The sequence below is a fragment of the Phasianus colchicus genome, chromosome 10, assembly GCF_987193195.1.
Source record: "Phasianus colchicus chromosome 10, bPhaCol1.hap1.1, whole genome shotgun sequence".
NCBI lineage: Eukaryota > Metazoa > Chordata > Aves > Galliformes > Phasianidae > Phasianus > Phasianus colchicus.
The window spans coordinates 9,026,166-9,040,780 of NC_143445.1; the positions used below are offsets into that span (position 1 = coordinate 9,026,166).

The window sequence follows — 14,615 nt, forward strand, 5'->3', positions numbered from 1 at the left end:
GCATTCTCCAAAGACTCGTGCCTTACGGAAAAATAATCATGAAATATTAATCATTTCCTATTTAGAGCTACGACTGCCACAAATGAATTACCCTCTCGCACTCCCCCCGCTGAAGCAGCGCCCTCAGAACGAAGTTGGTCGCTCCCCCGGCTCTGCAGCACCACGGACAGCGCAGCACCAACCGCCCGGTTCTGTACCGGCGGGTCCCAAACCCGCAGGCAGGGGCACGCTGCCAAGAAGCGCCCACAGTGCTCTGTCTGCAGACAAACAGCTGCCCACAGACTAGGCAACATTCCCTTTCCTTGCAAGTGATGAACAAACGCCAACAAGAACACAGAAGCAGGAAGCACGACAAACACGATTTCATCTGGGCTTGTGTGGAGAACACGCATACAGCCCTGCTAAAAGACCATCTTGTGTGCTCCATGTGAATCTGGAAACTATTCGTTCAGGAATCAGACTCAACGCTCTGTGGCTTGCAAGGCCTGTCACTCAGCTGAAATGGCAAATAACGAGAAATAATTTCCCTGAATTGCTTATAGGCAATCCAGAGCATGAAACCCATTTGCATAAAACAATCATTGTCATTTCACACACGCAGATCTCTGGCAGTCAAAACCTCACAGTATATCATTCAGGGACTGAAGGAAAGATGCTAAATCAGTTGTTCGCTACAAATAACCCACCGCATTGTATCTGACATTGCACTGCCTCATTACTGGGTATTATCTGTGCTCCAAGCTGTGAGTTATAGCCAGGATCCCGGGACATAAAACCCTCTGCAACAGCTTAAGATATACACTTTACTATTACATGCTTCTGAAAATGGATCAGGAAAATAAAAATGCTCACATGGATCAGAGTCAAAAAGCACTTCAAAACTAGTGGTAACATACATCAGACTGAGTTAGGTAGTCCAGATCACAATAAGAGCACAGAAAATATGTAACTGGGAGACTTTTGGTTTCAATGACCATCTTTGTCAACTATCAAATTCAGTCATGTATTCCCTGGGACTCTGATCTTTCTCAATAACATATATATATAATATATTCAATCTGCCAATAGAATCCCCTTCTCATTATTTAGCATTTGTTACATATGTACTTTCTTGGAATTATGTTCTAGGAAATACTATAACATCATCCCATAGTATTTTCTACCTCTTGATAGAATAAAAATTAGTTTTTAGACAGAATCATAACTATCAACTATTGCCTCTACTACCACCACCAGAAATTTCTCAGAACCAGATAGGTAAGCCTTGTTAATGGAGCTGGCTTCAGTATCCATAAAAAGTTACCTAATTTTCTGAGTAATGATTGCAAAACACTGTCTCCAGGCTCTATATTGCAATACTATTTAAGTTTACAGGGACCTTGAAATACCTCTGTGAAGAAACAGCACATGCTCTTTAATTATTAAGACAAAAATCTGAGTTGTTCTTAATTAACACTCACTCATCTTCTAGTCAAGGGCCTCACATGGAGACTTTGAAGAAATTAAGGAGTGCAAGGGCCAACAGTCTTAAACATCTATGACTACCTGACTACCCCTTCACTGCAATCTCTATGCCAGCAGAAAGAAACTGAGTTGCCAAAGAGTTGCCTTTCTTTGGTCTCTGCTAGCACTTGACAGCCTGCAGGAAGACCCTGGACAGAAAGTCGGTTCTTCTCTATAGCACAGAATGCAGCAACACCTTTAACCAGTCACTGAAAATAAAAAAGTTGATGGAGATTTACAGACACAGTGACCATTTGCTATTTCTTAAGTGAAATTAAGATGGGACTCCGGGCTCTGCTCTGCTTTGTGCTACTGGGAGAGCACAGCAGCAGTCTGTCAAGTCACCATGCTGGCTGCAGTCCTTACGGGCACCCAGAGGTATCTGTAACTGGGTGGAAAAGACAGCACTCCACCGCCAGTGCATTTTCATCCAAAGTCATGGGTTTTCTCTTTCTGGAACTTGTTGCCTTTTGATTGGACATGGGGCACATTCCCAGTAGCAGCCGTGCTTCCAGCAGGAGGGATAACTTACATGCAAGTTCAAAAAGCGAATCTGAGAGCAAGGCTTCGAGGCCTGTCAGCAGGGCAACCACAAACGTGCCTCCCTCAGTCTGCTGTGGATGTCTGTGAGGGACCCCTTCAGATCAGTAGGCCTCCCAGTGCCTGGTTTCCTTCTCTGCAGAAGAGTAAAAGTTTCTACTCCCATCACAGGGTTAAGCATTCAAGACTGGGAGGCTTCTTTACTATCAAAAAATAGCATAACATTTTCATTAGGTTCTGAGCAGGTAGGTGGGAAAACAACTTAAAGGGTAGAAAACTGCACAAAATAAAGCATAGAAATTTGAGAAATGTGGCAGAATAGCCCCCTGTGCTGTGCCTGAGGACAGCTAAGCTTTCTGTGATTTTGTACTGAAGTTATTTGTAAAAATTGCTGTGTTCTGTGGCATCATGGCATTAAAGTTCATTTTAGCTCTGAAGAGTGATGAATTCAAAATACAGCTGCTTACATTTTAATTAAATAATCTCATGTCACTGGCTTTACATTTAAAAGCTACCCCATTAAGCTAAAATGGTGAGAACAAAAAGGCCAGGCACAGCTAAATCAGAACAGTGAATCTTTTTCTCCTGATGTGCCATACAGTTAAAGGCATCAACGCTGTAACAAATATTAAGAAATCTGTCACTAGCTGTCATCTGACTGAAAGAGCAAGCTCCCCAGGGCTCACTGTTGACAGCACTGAAAGCAACAGCTTCACCTGGAATCACATAACCATCCCTCGTGGTGAACACCTGGGCATGCAGACCTTCCACTCAGATATGGTCGACAGACTATTTTCTGCTGCAATTAAAGAATGTGAAAATGAGTTCAGTCACTCCTTACTGCCTGTCTCACATTTTGTGTTTGCAAGTGTATTCAAGCATGGCAAGGGATGGTTACATGTTAACCAAGAACAAATTAAAAAAAAAAAAAAAAATCAATAATTTCTTGATTAGTTGACTTTTATTTCCCCATTCCCATGACTAGAATTTAATGCATTGGGTATTTATTCAAAATTCAGGTGGCTGAAGCACCCCTGGACCTGAAGAATATCTGCACTTTTCCCTCTAAATTGGGAATTAGTGAACTAATTCCCTAGATGCAGGCACGTGTTTGCCAATAAGCAGACCTGGTGCAGGGCCAGCACACAGCTGACTCAGGCCTACCTGGCCTGGACCCTACAGAGGTAGGGCAAGTCCTGTCAGGGCACTCCAGCTTCCTCTGCCCTATACCTCTCCTCCTGTGTAGGAGGGGAGAGGCCAGCACATGACAAATGGCTCCAGCTCCATAGACTCCAAGCCTGAGGCACCAAGGCTGCTCCAAGGCTCCTCTGGCACACAGCATCTCAGCTTTGAGAGCCCTCGAGACCCACGTAACTCCCAGGATGCATCACTTATGCTGTGTTTTAGCACAAAGTATGTTGCAACCTCGCAGAAGTGCAGATTCTCCTGCAGAGAGGAGAACCACAAAAACCAGGAAGCTTTCAGCTGCTTACTGTATCTGAGTCCGGCAGGTAGAAAACATCCCAAGCATTTCCCCAAAGGCAACAAGACTCAACCGCACACATTGCTTTCTGATAGTCCTACTGACCACAAAAAACCCCTCTTAAGTTTGCTTCCCTTCAAAACTTAAGTTCCAGGACTTCAACTCTATGAAAACCTCCCCCTACAAACACACATAAGATGATGCAAATTGAGATCCTCACTAAATACGAGCACAGGGTCTGAATGCCTGCTACCCCCCAGCACACCCACCAGTTGGTGATCCCATTTCCAGTCTCAGTGACTGGAGGGAGAGGGAGAGAGAGGAGCAGGGCTGCAGGTGCTGTTCCCTCACCAGAGAGTGTGAGCACTATGGCCTTTCCCCTCCTAATCCCCTATTTTAACTCTTGTCTCTCCTCTGGAACAAACAGGTTGTTGGACTTTTTGCACATAGGCATTTATTTCACACTTCCCTTGGCTCTTCTCTGCCCTAAAACAAACATACATGAGCCTAGGATTACCAGCTCATAACCGAAGAACTATAACTCACATGACTGACTCCTGCAAGGAGTGGTACAAGGCTGGGCTAATAATGCATTCTGTGCCTCTGTGTGACACAGCAGCAAGCACAAAGGGAAGATAGATGGGTATTTCCTCTTGATAGGCTCCAAGAGAAATTGCATTTCAGACAGGCTGAATCCATCCATTCTAGTGAAATGCCACAACATCCCAATTTGCAAGCTACGTCTCCTTACTCACGGTAGCTAAAGGAAAATAGCTCAGCATCAGAGGTAGAAGTTTCTTTTTGCTGCTGGTGAGTTAAGAGAGTATGTTCAAAACAGCAGTAAAAAATCTGGCTAACAACTCAGAAATATCTGCATCCGTTTGTGCCCCTGTTGCAGTGTTAATCTCCCTAGAGATCTTGCAGTGGCACGGAGATTCATAAGAAAAGCTGCAGTGCAAAACACCAAGTGGCCTGCACTCGGCTTGTTTGTCACACTGGGTGCCTTCTGAAGCTGAAAGCCTTAAATGCATCGAGTGAACACGTTTGTGAAACAAGATAACAAGCTCTCCAGCCATTTCTGTGTTTGCCCTGCTAGGATCATACAAAGTCATACTGACCAAAGACAGAGAAGCACAGGGATGGCATTCAGATGTGCCACAGGAAAGGCTGTGTTCACAGCAATTTGTCATCTGGATTGATTCCACATCTCCGTTAAGGTCACAATTAACCCTTCAGCAAACAAGAGGAGCACGCAATCTTCGCACTACCAAATACAAATTGTTTCTAGCTAAGATAATTTTCTCCATTAATGGCAGCAAATACACAAAGGTGCTGGGGATGATGATGCACAAAGTCCATCAATCACATATATGCATAATGTGTATGCAGCAACTGTTCTCAGCAGCCAACAGCCCCAATCTGCTCTGCAGCTACCAGAACTGGGGCCAATAGTTACAGAAATTAATTGCTACGGCTGCAAAATTACAAGGGGGAGAGGTGAAACTCAGAGTGTTTCTTGCTTCAGGGCAATTCTCGACTTTATTACTAGTTAATTTCACAAAGGGAGGCCTTTGCAATTTAAAATCCTCTGTCTGTGCCTTGACCTTTGTTCCCATATGAGTGTTTTTCCACAGCTGCAGTTGAAAACCCTGTTTCACTTTCGCTGTTATTAAGCAGCATACCGAACGCTAGCAAATCATCCTTGTGGAAATAATGCCACACAAGATACTGCTAAAATCACAGGCTTGTGTTCCTCTCACCCAGCACTCCCCACAGGCCACAACACAAACTGGTCTTTCTACATTGCTTTCCAAAGGGGCAAACCAGGGCAGCCCAGCCCACCCCAGGACGTGCTGAGAAGAGACGTCATGAATTACCCAGCGCCACCGCTCCCTTCGCTCTGCCTACGGATGTCTAGGCTCCACGCTTCATTTTTAAGACAGCTCAAGCTGGATGAGATGAATACTGTCCAAGTGATCACATCTGGAGAAGTCATCGACTCAAGTGCTGGAACATCTTAGTGACAACATATAGAAATCTTCTGCACCGCAGTGCACAACCACCACACCCACACATTCCTGCTTACCCACTCTTACTGAATTCTAGGCCCTCTTCAAAGAAGGAAATTGAGATTTTTCAGCCTGTCAACCTCAGAGATTAGTACCACTTTTAATTAAAAGGAGAGCTTTTAGCCTGAAATGGTCTTCAGAATTTCCCTGTTGCACTGGAAGGAGATGAGAGGTGAGGAACTTCCCTACCTACTGTCACTACCACTCTCTGTGCATGGGCAGTATCAAGACAGAGTCAGTCTTTAAACCAAGCAGAAATTCTAGAAATGCTTGAGGTCATATGAAAAAATACTGGCAGTACTTTTAAATATCATAACCTCAGGTTATTTTTAGTCACTTTTTACTCCATCTTTACTGTCACTGTATGATCCTGCCCTTGTGATAATTGCACGTCATCCTATAGGAGAATGACTGTCCGTGATACCAAGGGTTAATCATCTCTTGTAAGTCGCTAAGCAACGGGATTCTGCTTTTACGGCATGTTTTGTCAGCGAGGGCTGTGGCAATGATACAACCTCTCTGCATCTTACCCAGAGACTTTTCTAAAAACTTGTTTGCAGCAACAGCAACAACCCCCCCCTTTTCCCCCCTCCCAAGGCTGCTCACCAGCTCTGAAAAGCCTCTAGTTTTCTAATTGCTTTGATAGATTTAGTTTTCTCTTCCAAAATAAACATTGATTCATAGTATTGTAATATGATTTAAATGATAAAAAAGAGGACTAATTAAAGCGTAGCTCAAAAAAAAGAAAGAAACCCCAGCATTCAGCAATATTCAATATCTACTAGGAAATTACTTCAGTAACATATCCCAAATACAACAAACAAAAGCAAATGTAAGAGTGCAGAAATTCAGAAGCTACTTTCAAGCTTCAGGACTGGTCTCTTGTCCTCAGGAAGGGCAGCCATAATGAGGGTACAGACAGCTGCAAGCAGCTGCACAGGAAAGACAAGCCAAACTACACTAAGAGTGCATCAGTCACCATGGGTTACTGAGGGCTGGTAACACATTAGTTAACCAATCTCAGTTCTCTCCAGTTATCTGACCATATGTTCTTCATAAGCATCCAAATTGGGAAAGAAGGATCCACTCTATAATGAGCAAATCCAGACAAACCACTCATGTGTTCCTTGGGAAGTTAAGTTTCAGGGACTTGCCTCTGAACACTGAAACTCACACAGGAAAAAAATGAAGATTGTTTCAGACAGAGCACATGGAGATCAGACATACACGTCAGTCCCAGCTCAGCTTCAGTCATTTAGTGTCAGCTAATCTCTGTGAATCAACAAAAACAAAATATTTCTGCTGCCAGCACTTTCCAGTGGAAAAAAAAAAAAAGGAAAAAAAAAAGACTACTAATCAGATTTTTCTGGAGCCAGCTTTTGCTTTGTTTTTCCCTAATTTCTTAGCTGTCTCACATAATGGCCTACTTAGGGCATTAAATATTCTGGTCTGTGTGTTTCGTACAGGGGAGGATGTATGAACTGTCCGAGCTCCTGGCTTCTGTGATGGCCACAGCTGTGCAGGAGCAGAAACACAAGCACCAGAAGCACAGCAGCATGAAGCCACCAGCTCTGCACCAGATCCTTCTCCCTGCTAAGGCATCCAGAACAGGACAAGGCAGTCCTGCTTTCTGCCATAGCACCAACTACTGCCATGCAAGGCTGGATCATAAGCAGCCCAGGATTCAGCCCAGGAATGGTGTGTCACTGCTGACCCCACTGGGAGCACTGGCTGAATTCACCACGCAAGAACTGTGGGATGAATGGACTCAAAGTAAGCCCTATATTCTATTTATGACTTTTTTGTCAATTTGGCTAACAGAACTGGCCCGCTACTCTGGAGTGGTGATCTCTGATCACTCTGTTTACTAGATGTCAAGAAAATCAAAAGAAATATTTTGCTCTAACAGGTGGACTGATGAATACTGCCAGGTATGTGGTCAACAACTCTCATGACCAGAATCACTTCTACTTGGAAGCAGAAAGGATGCCTACATAAAAGTAGGTCTGTGCATGATGTTTGCCTTCTGGCAGGTCAATCTAAGCAAGTCTTTTGGCATAATACTATATTTGGGTAAAGGAATATTACACCATATTGCATCAGTATATAAAGATGGCATTAGACAACTAATTCACAAGAAGAAAGATGAAAATATACAATATTTTGAGGCTGGCTATCCTAAGTTATTGAAAGATAAATAATGCATCTAGCTTCACTTTAGTCTTGTCATACCTTATTTTGGTATTTTTTCCCTGGGATTTATGAATGGCTTCAAACAAAAGAGCCATTTTGATAAGAATGCAGGGGTTTACTGAGTTCAATTAGTTTTCATCTCAAAACAAAAACCTGTATTCCTTTAAATGAAATTACTTTAATACTGGTAAAGCTTAAAAGAGTCTTGGATTGAAAAAAAGAAAGAAAAAATCCTTAAGCACAAATTGTTTCAGAAAATTCTCTATTTCTTCTTTCTAATTCTCTATTTCTTTGATTAACAAGCCCAAGCTGTGATACAGAATTTCACCTCTAGCTCATACTTCAGCCCCTCTGAACTACTTGTATTTGTATTTCAGTCCTTCTTTTTACTGTGGCCTGCAGGCCAAAGAAAACTGCACACTGTTAAGCTAACTGCTGCTACATCTCTACCTACTTCAACAAAGTTCCTGCTTTTGGAGGAGGCAACATCCCCCCCCTTTGTCTTTAAGTGCCTCCTTCTGTATCTGCAGTTCGATGGAACACCAGTTCCCAGGAATCCATTCAGAAGTCTTCACGTAGTTCTTAGCAATAAATGCGGAAGTGACTCAGTGCTGGCTGCAGGAAATGAGTCACAGAGCAGCATCTCTCCTTACTGAGCTGGGGTGTCCTACCCTGCGCCAGTTCCTCCAAACTCCAAAGTGTTTGGATTGTGCTCCTGCTGCATTCTCTGAAAGGAGTTAATGAAATAAAGCTGGAGGGAAGGGCTCGGGACTCCAGCCCTGCAGAGACAGGGCTCCCCACAGCGTACCAGGGGTACTGTTTCTCTCCATTACACAGAAAGTGTCCATTACACCTTCCATCAATCACAGTCCCAGCTGATGCAACCCACATTCTTACAGAAAATAGAACAGGAATGGGCCTCTGAAGGTCAAGCGGTCTTCCTCCCTCCTGCATAATATTATTTGAAAGAACTGATTAATACAACCTGAATTATTTCTATGGGATGTGGAAAAGCACAGAAATACCCTGACAAACAAAGCAAATCTGAAACAACCCTCTCCTGCATAAAGCATGTAGGTCACTCCCCACTTCTCTGCGAGCATGTCGTAATACAGAGAGACATGAATTTGGGGCACCATCATTTCCTATTACAGCCACTAACCACAGTATAAGCCAAGGCTATAAATTCTTGAAAAAATATCAAGCAAAACTGACAGCAGCATGCGGTTACTCAGGAACAGCAAATTAATCTTGGTGTTCAATTAATCCACCTGCATTCTTTCTAGTCTCATTACCCATGCACCACAGCCATTCTCTTGTTGTAGTATCCAGATTAGATCTTTTTGAGCTCACACTGCCTCAGAAACCTGCCCCCACTGGGGGACACGACTCAGAATATATCAAGCTCTTCTCGTGCAGTTGCTTCCAGCCATCTTCCATTGAAATCCTCTCCCAGGAGGGAATGGGATAACCTGTCATCTGCTCAGTTAGCTTAGTTTAAAGATGCCTATTGGAGACAAAGAAAAGTAGTTATTTAAAGTGCTGGCTGAAAATATACATATGGTCATATTTTTCAGCAGCTCTGAATTCTCCCAACCTTGTAATTTTCTACTATTCTCATAAATCTACATATAGCCGCATTTGATATTTATGTGTAGTCAGACTCCACTTAGCCAGGGAAATGCCACTACATGGAAGGAAGCCATCTGTTCTAAAAACAATCAGGTTGACCTTGTTTTCTAGGAGGCTTGGAGCTAAAAGACAGACACGTCCTTGCCTCTCTTCAGAGACACACTATCACACTCAAAATGCAGAACAGCTTCATGGGAACATGCAGAGTTCCTGTAATAAAGCATAGGGAAGCAGTGCTTGTGGCATGCAAGGATCAGGCTGACAAAGCAGGGGGTGCTCAAAAAAGCTAATTTTAGTCTTGTTAAAGGCTCAAGGTGTGCTCCACAGTGACTAGACTCCTGGCACAGGGCAGGGAGCAGGATCACAGCCACACTGCCACTGCTGGCCAAGAGCCCCTGCTGCCCTGGCCAGCACCAGCTCTGCCCCTGCACTGCGCACATCAGCCCATGCTCTGCAACAGGGTGCCCCATCTTCATGGGCACAGAGACATGGCTGGAACCATGACTGACTCTGAGCTTTGGGAAACAAAGATTAGGCAGCAATTGCACCAAGGGCAGACCTTTGGTGCCTTACCGTGATGCTGGCTCACAGCTGGCACGTTGGAGTCATCTGATGTCTTGGATGACACATGATATATAGTTCTTTGTAAATCACGTGGGGTGGTGTCACACCAAGAATGGACACTGGAAAAGAAACTCAGTCCTGGCTCAGAAGAAATCCTAAGGCATTGGAGAAACATCTCGTCAGAGTTTTTAACTTGTTTAATTTAACTTACAAAACTGTTCTTATGGAGGAAACAACGAATAGAAATGTCACAATGCAAACTTTGAGTAATCCATCAATTATTAATGACAAATATAACACAAACTATGGCATTACAAGAACCCCTAAAGATCTGCTGTGTGAGTAAGGCACTGACTGCAGCCTCGGAGAGGCAAGAGGTTTGAGGAGTCTGGACAAGCTCTCCTAAGCAAAAACTAAGAGGCTAGAAGTGAGGTGGCCATGAGGCACCGTGCTTTTTCCTGCAGCACCCACTCTGACCAGTAAGCAGAGCTGCAGCAGGCAGGCCTGCATCCCGACGATAGAGCTTGCTAATCATTCTCCAGTTATTATTTTTCCAGACAAATTCAAACTTTGTTGCTGGGTACAGAGAGCAAAGGATTACATGGCTGGCTGAATCGGTTATTTTTAAAATAGACTATACTTGCTTCGTAATTAGAAGAGAAAAATGTGTCTGGAGAAAGTTTTCAAGCTTGTTTGTAAACCTGCCTGCCCTTTGCAAAGAGAATACTTCCAGCCTTGATAAGCCAGAGCAAAGCCTGCAGGTGCCTTCGTCCACACAGAGAGCCTCCAAGGAACTCAGCATCACACAGTCAGGCTTCAGCATCTCTGAAGATTTCTTGTTGCTAACTGCTGCTCAGTTTTGCAATATGTTTCACATGGGCAATTTTTCTGGGAGGCGTTTAATAACCTCTTCAGGCTTTATTGCTTTCTTGCCTCTACATCTTATAGAGATACTTTTATTTTTTAATATGATTCTTAACTATGCAACACATCTGATTTCTCAGGAACAATGACTCTTCAGTAGGTCCCTTTAATAAGCAAATCAAAAAAGCATCTTTTGTAGAGTCAACTGCCGCGCGGCATTTGACACGAGGCCTCAGAAACTGTGTTCTTTCTAGATTTTAACTGATTTTCTCCTTTTGATTTTGTTTTATTCCCACGCTTCAAAAGTTCCTGTTTGATTCCTTCTATTTTCAGTGTTCCACAGCATTTCAATACCAACTTTGCTCTGAAATATGACTTTCATTATTATCATATGCTATACGAAATGTGCTCTATCCACAAGCAAGATTTGATTTGCTGATACAGTTTCCCCTGCTAGCATAAATAACCACCTTAAGCTGTGATATTCAAGCAGGGCTCTATTCCATGTCCCAGACTCACTGGCTTGTGGTGCTTTGAATCTCGTAATATCTCTGGTTATTCATAAAGCTAGATATAACATCATTAATCTATTAGAAATACATCCTTCAGTATTTCAGCTTTTCCAGAGCTTAAAATGAATAGGAGCTTGAAAACAGCTTCTGCCTACACATCAGTGGGATATCATAAATCCATGAAAACAATGCCCAAAGGCAGAAAGGTTTTTCAGACTCAAGTGGTTTCATAGTATACTTTTTTTTCCATTCTTCCAATGTCAGCCAGAAGAGCAACTTTCCGCTCACATCCTCGTAGGCGATTGAAGCGGATATCCACAAGCAACCTCACTGCCCTAAGTGCCCCAGCAGTCCCACTGCGTAGGTGAAGTTAATCTAACACTTTGTGTTCCTAGTTTTACTGTGCACTTCGGTAATGGGATTACTTTGGGAGTAAGAGTGCTCATCTAACTCTATCCCTGGGTAAAAGACAGCAACTATTGCCTAAAGCACTTGAACAATGGAGATGAGCTGAACAGTAATTCACCGTACAGGAATGTATCCAGCCTGGACCCTGATGGAGATAAGTCCTACTCTTCTGAAGCTGAACCTAATAAACTCTCTGATCGCTGCAACTGGAGTTTAAGCTCATCATGGCAATGATGAGTACAACACATCTTCCCAAGATACTGAATCAGCATTAACTTCAAATGATGGACTGTTGCCTCCCAAACAACTCCCTGAAGAAAGACATAGGTGAGCAGAAGCATTAGTGAACAAACCTGAGCAGCTCTGCTTCCTTTGGGAATGCATATGGTGGATAGCATCAGGCTGTGAGATATGGCAGATCTTCAGACTTTCTGTAAAATACACACCTTGCCCTGTCTAAGGCACTTGCTTCCTCTAGAACACACAGATATTGTCAAACAGGTTGCAGCTACGGAGATAGATACAGAGTAGCTGGTGATGAGAGCTGTGTTACATAAGCTTTGCATGGAACTGTTAAATCATAGACATGCCTGATTGACACCGAGGACTCCAAAGGCTATTTACAAGGATTTCAACACATCAGTGAGATCACTGTCCTCCCCCCTCGCTCCCCAGTACCTGGATTCTAGCAGATCCAGGTAAATCAACTGAGTCTTCATAATGAAAACAGAAATTTAATTATTCACAAGCATTCCCCTTGAGCTTTCTCTGGGCTTTTTGTGAATGATTAACAGAGCAGCTGCTCCAGACAGCTCTCTCAGTCCCTGCTTGCTGGCCTGTTAAAAGCAGTGACTCATCAGCACATGACGTCAAACCCTCCACTCCTCTGAAATGGCAGGAAGGAGGTTTCATTAAAAAGATAAAAAAAGGTATCAACATAACAGCCTGAGCTTCCTCCCAAGCACACAGTTTGGCCAGGGGTCATCTCTGCTGCTTTGCCTGAAGCAGTGCTCACAGACTGCTCCCTCCGATGGTCAACCTCTGTTTTTCTTCAACACGTCGAGCGTGCCTCCTCGTGCAAGCTGGTCCATTAGACCCCGACTCAAAACAAAACCAACAGCGTAATGCCTCCTGCTAGAACCTGACAGTGCTTCCAGAACATCACCAGCAGGGCTGGGTCTGTCCCCAGGTGCTCAAAGTACACTCAGATGCACAGTTCTTGCAGCTGCCCAGGTAATGCTCTCCACTGCCACCCAGGCACTGTGCTAGCTCTGCACCCAGGGCCCAGTGCAGGCTGCAGTGGCATGCCTGATCAGGAGCACTCTTGGCCTGCAGCGGGCAGCAGACACACAGCTCAGCTCCTGGCTGCTGCAGGGCAGCACCGCTCGCAGCCAGCAATGCCAAGATCCCCAGCCTGCTGCTGCTGCTCTCACCAAGCCTCTTCCCCACCGGCACTCTGTTAGGGCACAGCTCATGCAGTGCCAGGGCTGGGGAATGCTGCCTCAGTACAGCCCTGCTCCCACATTGCACTTTTTCCTGCTTGCTGGCTCAAGCCCCAGTGCTGGGCATGAAAGCCTGAGGATGAACAAAGCAAGTGACCAGGCACACACAAACAGGCTGAATGATCAGGGAGTGCAGAAAGTGATGGAAAATCTCCTCTATAAGGAAAGGCTGAGAGCTGGGGCTGCGCAGCCTGGAGAACAGAAGACTCTGGGGAGACCTGAGACTGCTCAGGTCTCAGTGCCTAAAGAGGGGCTGTTGGAAGGGAGGGGATACACTCTTTAGCAGGGTCTATTGTGACAGGACAAGGGGAAATGGTTTCAAACTAAAAGAGATTTAGATTGTATATAAAGAAGAAGTTTTTTTTTTTTTACAGTAAAGGTGGCAAAGCATCAGCACAGGTTGCCCATGGAGGTGGTGGATGCTCTGCCCCTGGAGACACCCAAGGTCAGACTGCACCAGGCTCTGAGCACCTGATGGAACTGTAGGTATCCCTGTTCACTGCAGAGGAGTTGGACCAGATGGCCTTTAATTAAAGGTCCCTTCTATCTCAAACTATTCTGTGATAATTCTACAAAAAGCAGCATTACAGACAGATTGCTAGAGACCCAACGCTTTTCTATGTAGAACTATACAAATAAATAAACAGTAAGTAAAGATCAATATTACTTTTACATTACTTTAGAAAATTCACAACAAAACTGGCCTGTCTGAAGCCCAGGCAGCAGAGCACTCCACAATCACTGTCATCTCTTCTGCTGTGCATCCTCCTAGAATCATTTAGCAAAGAAATCCTAGTGGGACTGAAGTTTGCACACACCTCATAATGTCATCCTTGGGTCCCAACTAACATTCACTTCCCATCAGTGCAGTTCCTATTTCAATTTTCTGACAAGCAACCATGAGCCACAGCTGAACATGGCTCACACATGGGAGCTGAGGTTAAAAACACCCGGTACAACAGCCTGGAGGCACAGCTGCCCACTCACCTCATTGTTCTGTAAGTGTTACCTGGAAGTTGCAGGCAGCAAAGCAAAGTCCTTTCAAAGCGTGCTGCGCAGAGAAATGCAATAAGATTTCTTTGTCCATGCTTGCTATCACAAGAAGTGCTGGGCTCATCTTACGGGAAAGGAAGCTGGGGGGAGGTGGGGCATTGGAAAGGGTTCCCTCTGGCAGGTAGTTCATCTCCTGGACAGGCTATCCAGGAACATTTTAGGATCTCCACCACAGGCTGACTGGGAGAAGTCAGAAAAATATCACCCAGATACAACTGAAGGACAGCTGATCCTGCCTGGGACTGAAGGGTGAACAAAATGATTTCTTGAGGTCCAGTCTTTTATGCCAGGT

The 14,615-nt window shown here is 44.3% G+C and overlaps 1 protein-coding gene across 5 annotated transcripts in view; it reads right to left on the reverse strand.

The window, feature by feature from the left end:
* Positions 1-14,357, reverse strand: part of SCG2 (secretogranin II) — a 31,047-nt gene extending 16,690 nt beyond the window's left edge. For 2 of the 5 annotated variants that reach the window (XM_090147228.1, XM_090147225.1), the window contains exon 1: positions 14,258-14,356. The gene's annotated coding sequence lies outside the window, so the exon portion shown is untranslated. Of the gene's footprint in view, positions 1-91; positions 111-14,257 lie in introns of those variants that run through there. The other 3 variants (XM_090147229.1, XM_090147226.1, XM_090147227.1) reach the window with 3 other exon arrangements.
* Between the last annotated feature and the right edge of the window lie 258 nt (positions 14,358-14,615).